Source organism: Pundamilia nyererei, unplaced genomic scaffold, assembly GCF_000239375.1.
Source record: "Pundamilia nyererei isolate P.nyererei 1_Seehausen unplaced genomic scaffold, PunNye1.0 scaffold01197, whole genome shotgun sequence".
NCBI classification, from domain to species: Eukaryota; Metazoa; Chordata; class Actinopteri; order Cichliformes; family Cichlidae; genus Pundamilia; species Pundamilia nyererei.
The window spans coordinates 9511-16233 of record NW_005188598.1 but is presented as its reverse complement, the minus strand read 5'-3'; the positions used below and the strand labels follow the sequence as shown (position 1 = coordinate 16233).

The 6723-nt window shown below is 36.8% G+C and overlaps 1 long non-coding RNA gene across 1 annotated transcript; it reads right to left on the bottom strand.

Annotated features, from left to right (window-relative positions):
* Positions 1–1275: 1275 nt before the first annotated feature.
* On the bottom strand, positions 1276–6574 carry LOC102214791 (uncharacterized). Its single transcript, XR_001290208.1, has 4 exons — positions 6267–6574; positions 5729–5767; positions 3019–3048; positions 1276–2372 (listed from the first exon to the last, which is right to left on the bottom strand). It is a non-coding gene; the product is annotated as an uncharacterized LOC102214791 (long non-coding RNA).
* Between the last annotated feature and the right edge of the window lie 149 nt (positions 6575–6723).

The window sequence follows — 6723 nt, the reverse complement described above, 5'->3', positions numbered from 1 at the left end:
CAGTTTAACTAATGCAATAGTTATCAGCTTCTTCTAATTCAGGAGAATAATGCAAACTAAAACTACATAATAATTCACAACCTTTAATTAGGGGTCTAACATGGCATAAAATAATATTATAATCCAACAGCATATAATTACATTGCAAATTTCTCCAAGGAAACGCAAATGGCCAGCAGCAGCCAGAAATGTGAGACTTTCAGAAAGCTAGAGCTACTTCGAAACCTGCAGGTTATGTGCCTCAATTATTCCCCTTTTCGCTGTTCCAGATGTGGAGAGGCAGATGAACGTTCGAGGTGGCAGTGTCCCCTTTTTTTGTGCTCAAATGTGCATTTGAATTGGATGTTTTTGTGCCTTTGTTCATGCATAAGTGTTAGTTGTTCTTGGATTGGTCCAGGAAGGGTTATCTTTTTGTCAATAAATCCCATGTTAATGATTGAAACCATGTCTCATGTCTTATAAGTAAAATAAACATGTAAAAACTGCTCATACACAAGAATTAACATAATCTTGATGTAATTATAATCAGGTGTTTTGTTTGATAAGGGTTCTTTGGATGTTTTGTTACAGATAAAGCCAACAATCTTACAGGGAGCATACTTAATTCAAATTGGAAGTCCAGTACATATTCACAAAATCTATTATCTAGAATCAACAGTAAATTGTAATTTTAAATCCAATATTTAGTTTTTTGACAAATTTTTGACACGTTTTGAAAGAGAAGTTCTTTTTTGTTGTATACTCTAGAATTACATTAAATATAATTGGATAAACAACATTTTTACATCAAATAACAGTTGGCGTAAATAACATTAACTGTATATTTTTGTAAATTTAAGCATTATTATTCATATTGCTGCATTCATTGTCTCTGTTTATAGGTAATTTCGTTGTTTGATCACATTGAAATTTAATGTTTAAAAGCATTTGTAAAAGGCAAAATCCCACGTAAAATTGGGGCAACAAACTGTATTTTCATTACTGAAAATATTTTTATGAGAAAGTTATTTTCTGTTATTTTACAGTATTATTTTGGCAGCCCATCTGCCGGAATATTACTGGGGGTTTTTTGGGATGTTTTCATTAACAGTGAGGATCTTCTTAAACCTGATGAATCAAACAGCTCAGCCAAAGTCTTTTCAGGGTGGAAGATCAGGAAGATCAGCTTATAAAAACATTTCCTGGAGCACAACTGAATGAAAGTCCACTTCTGTTGGACTCTTGAAATCTAATAGAGTTCTGCTGAACACGAGAGAAAAAAAAACCTAGAAGAAATTTGGTGTTAGTACTTTTTATTGGTTGACTTTTAAGTCTCTTGGTTGTCAAACTGTAATGTTTGTTTGCATTAGCTGTTCATTTGTAGATCTTACCCTTACCTGGGGGATAGGTGTGCTAAGGTACAGTAAAGTACAACTATGGATGTTTTTATTTCCATGTGTAATAAATGAATAAACTTCTGTTAAATAGAGGAAGTGTTACAGACTGTGTTAAACTCACTGGATGTTCATCGTAGTCTCACTTAGTGCAGACCTCCTGAACCTAAACTCTGCTTCACTACAGTGTAGCTTATTCACACCACAGTCTGGGATTGATTACACAATATTTCATATCAGTATTTCATGAACTAAAGGTTTATGTTCACACATCTCATAATATGGTTCCAACAACCTGCTTTCTGTCTGTTTGAACTCCGAATCGACATGATAGACTCAAGAGAAATCTTCAGCCACTGCCACATTTAAACCATTAGCTGTGTAGACATGTTAAACTCAGAGAAAACACAGAACCCCAGTTTTCCTCAGTGATGGAGGAGAGAAACAGGGTTTAATAAAAGTTACTTTGTGTAATTTTGAGACTGAAAGGAGAAATACGAAGAAGCTTTACAAAGAATGAAGGAACAACGGTCAAAAATTCTGAAACCGAAGAAGAGAAACAGAATTTAGTCAAAGTTATTTTGTGTAATTTTGTTCTCTTAATTTACAAAATCGGACTGAAAGGACAAACATGAAGAAGCTTTACAAAGAATGAAGGAACAAGGGTCAAAGAGGAGGAGGACAGAGTGATGTGGGAGACAGTTAATCTGGGACATAAAATAAAAGTATACATTTTATAATAACAGCACTGAATCAATCTACTGAGCAGAGAAATCCTGTATAAATGTTAAAACTGCCTTAGTAAGTCCGTGAAGGACAGTCCTTGTAATCAAAGTGCATCATTACAAACAGAGATATCAGTAATATATGATCAAATCATAAATGGCAGGATTAACATTGTTCCACCCTCTTCATTTTGTTCCAAACTGTGTCGTCACTTCCAGACTCAATAATATGTTTTGTTATCTCCACTTGTGGTGATGATCTCATGTTGTCCTTCTGTTTGAAAAAATAATCACACAGAAAAAAAGTAGGAAACAGGAGACAGAATTATGATCAAAGGACATTTTACTCATTAAGAAAAGAAAACGTTGTGTCCTTGCTGACAACAGTAACTGTAACAGGACTGGTGGTGCAGAGGCTGCTTTTAAAGGCTTTCTGTGTTTTTAGGGCTCATCTGCTAACATTGTGTGGTTATGGACATGAAGGTGGTCCTTTCTTTCTTTTGGTGGTGGTGGTGCATGTGTGGAGGTGTACCTGCCCATTGATCTGCTTTACTAAGCATGGTGTCCCTCAGAAACAAGTGTCCTTCATGTGTTCATGTGAGAAACGTTCCCACAGCAGTTATTGACACCACACCTGACTAATGTTACACACAATCATAAAGATAAAGCTAGTTTAAAGAATCATACACAAACATGTTGGTCTCTATAGATAACTTCCCCCGTGATAACTATCATGATCTATGTGTTGTGCAAAATGTCACTAGTTGGTTGGTGCTAATAGAGTTGCATGAGTATATGTTAGCTAACTAGTGACAGAACTCAGTGAAAACAAGAACTGTAAATGTGAAATCAGTCCAAAGGGATCACTTTTGTCAGGCTAATGAATGTGTGTAAAAACAAGCGTATACAGCCCACTTTACCTGCTTTTTTCTGTGCTTGCTTTTCCTCTTCTAAAACAGGAGAAAGAAACAAAAGTTAATCAAAGTTATTTTGTTCTCTTAATTTACAAAATCTGACTGAAAGGACAAACATGAAGAAGCAAAAAGAATGAAGGAACAAAGGTCAAAGAGGAGGGGAACAGAGTGATGTGGGAGACAGTTAATCTGGGACATAAAATAAAAGTATACATTTTATAACAACATGATGTTCTTCATCATCATGAATATTGTGTTTAATTTAACCATAGTCATCACTGTGTCCTGAAAGGTCGTCTGCATGTGTGCTAATCATGACATCAGAGAGTAGCAGTGAGTTTCCCTAATAAATATTCTCATTTTACCTCTCTGTTAAACTGAGCAGTAGTGATGTGCGGATCGATCCTGAAATATCGATTCCTCCGATACCAATCATTTCTGTTCTAGAATTGATTCTCACATTAAAATATCGATATTTTAGTAAATTTGTAGTTTATCATTAACAGGAACACAGTGGAAATAAACTATAACATTCGGATTGTCTACATTCAAAGGAACTACTTCCTCTTCCGCCTTTCATAGTCATGTGCGCAATACGGCTGTATAAATGTCTCGCAGGCCCTTGGCGTGCGCACTTACGACAACGGCGGAGAGTAATTGTGCTCCAAGAGTGAGATGTTGTGGCCATACTAGGGAGACATTCAAAAGGGCCGTTGGTGGTGGGGGGTAAAATACGTTTTACGGGGTTTATTTATCAGATAAAATACGTTAAATCACCGTTATTATCGGCCGGCACGGAAACAGCGGGGGTGTCCAGAGGCTGCTTCCACCTGAGGACCCGGCGGTCTAAAGAAAGCTGGGTAGTACGTCACGAGCTCCCTCGGTGGAGTGAAACTCTGCTGTCTGCTCCTTATCTAAAATATGACGCAAACTCTCGACCGTCTCACACTTCTGTTTAATCATTTTCTGTTTGTCGTTTATTCAGCTGTGTGAAAACCCGCAGGAACCCACCCGAGGGATTAATAAAGTTAAATTTAATTTAATCTAAACTTTAATCTCAGCCAAACCGATTTACTCACGAACAAATCAAACACTGAAAAAGCCAAACAATAACATTATTGAGTTATCAAAGTGACTCATATATCATGTTTAACCTGAGTAGCGAAAGGCCGCGGGGGTTTGAAGACGATGTGTCGGTCGGCTCAGATATTTGAAGTTTACACAGCTGCATTCTCACCAGAAAGAGAAATAAGAGTGATATTAAAACTAAGTAGCTGCAGAAGTAGTAGCCATTGTTGGAAACTGGAATTGGCTGGGCCGCGCTATGAATTCTGCAATATGGTTTTTCAATTTTGTTGTCCGGGTGGAAAATTGGGAGACATTCAGGAGAATGGTGGCTCCGGGAGATTTTTGGGAGGGGCACTGAAATTCGGTATTCTCCAGGAAAAATCGGGAGGGTTGGCATGTATGGCTGTGGCAACATCAAACAGAGTAAATCATATCACAGAATATGACGAGCTTATGTTGAGGCGAACTGAAGAGGAGGACAGGGACAGGTGCTGCTAGGGCGAGACAGACGTCTCTCACGGAGTCCTTTAGTGCTGCAGGCAGGCAACGTGTTCAAATAGCACAACTAAAGTTGTTTAATTTCTATATGATGAACTCTGCATTATTAAGTGATAAGAACAAGCAATCTGATGTCCTGTAATCATTATGACGCTATAATTTGAGATACAATACACTGGAAAATAACTCAAAATGTTAGAAATATTCCAGTGTTAGAAAATCAGCATACTGTTAAGTTGGGAAACCTTTCTGTTTAAAACAATCAAGCAAAAAACTGAAGAGAGACTAATGATGAGATGACATTTTACTCATTAAGGAGAGAAAACGTTGTTTCCTTGCTGACACAGTAACTGTAACAGGACTGGTGGTGCAGAGGCTTTGATCAGATCAGCTGCTTTTAAAGTCGCTCTGTGTTTTTAGGGACAGCACAGAGCTCATCTGCTAACATAGTGTGGTTATGGACATGAAGGTGGTCCTCTCTTTTTTTTGGTGGTGCATGTGTGGAGGTGTACCTGACCATTGATCTGCTTTACTAAGCACGGTGTCCCTCAGAAACAAGTGTCCTTCATGTGTTCATGTGAGAAACGTTCCCACAGCTGTTATTGACACCACACCTGACTAATGTTATAGTTTACAGATAAAATACACACAATCAGTGAGATAAAACTACTTAATGATACACAAACATGTTGCTCTCTATAGAGAATGTCTCCCGTGGTAACTCTCATGATCTTTGTGTTGTACAACACATGACATCACCAGATGGTTGGGTGTAATAGACCTTCATTAATATGTGTTAGCTAACTAGTGACAGAACTCAGTGAAAACAAGAACTGTAAATACAAAATCAGTCCAAAGGGATCACTTTTGTCATGCTAACCCATATGGAAAAGAAATAGTAAAAACCTATATGTGATTACTCATGAAAGTGGCCACTTTCTCATTACTTTCATATATTGTTTTACTAAGTATCCAAAACATACAAGTTTCATTACATAATTTTTCAAGGGATCTTATATCTGTTTTCACTCTTGTATGCTTTTCATACAAGTTTCACACAAGACAGATACAAACTTTATAAGATTTATAAATATCTTTTCCATATGGGAAATGAATGTGTGTAAAAACAAGTATATATGGCCCACTTTACCTTCTTTGCGTTTCAACCACTTGAGTACGAATTCTAAAGCTGGAAGAAAGAAAAATAAGTTAATAAAAGTTATTTTGTGTAATTTTGTGCTCTTACTTTACAAAATCTGACTGAAAGGAGAAACATGAGAAAGCTTTACAAAGAATGAAGGAACAAGAGGAGCATGGTGTCCCTCAGAAACAAGTGTCCTTCATGTGTCCATGTGAGAAATGTTCCCACAGCTGTTATTTACACCACAACTGACTAATGTTATAGTTTACAGATAAAATACACACAATCATTCAGACAAAACTAGTTTAAAGAATGATACACAAACATGTTGGTGCCTATAGATAATGTCCACCGTGGTAACAATCATGATCTTTGTGTTGTACAAAAAATTATGACCGGTAGGTCGGTTGGTGCTAATACATTTGCATCAGTATATGTTAGCTAACTGATGACAGAACTCAGTGAAAAGAAGGACTGTAAATGTAAAATCAGTCCAAGGGGACCCCTTTCAATGTGTGTAAAAACAAGCATACGCGGCCCACTTTACCTTGTCTATCATCCGATGCTTGAGATTGGAAGAGAGAAATAGAAGTTATTAAAAGTTAGGGACAAGGGTTTCTAGGTTTTGTTTTAGTTTTGTAAGTCATTTTTTTTGTGCAAGTTGCCACTCTCACTATGTGCTGAAAGGTCTTCATGTGTGTCATACACAAACATGTTGGTATCTATAGATAACTTTCCCCGTGATAACTATCATGATCTATGTGTTGTGCAAAATGTCACTAGTTGGTTGGTGCTAATAGAGTTGCACGAGTATATCGTTAGCTTCATAGCATAAGTGCCTAAGTCATTTTTTTGTGTTTTCGGAAAACAAGAAAAAACTAATTTTCTAAATATCACATGCATATTTTTAAATATCACATGCAATTTGACCAAAAAATGACTTAGGCACTTATGCTATGAAGCTAACGATATGTTAGCTAACTAGTGACAGAACTCAGTGAAAA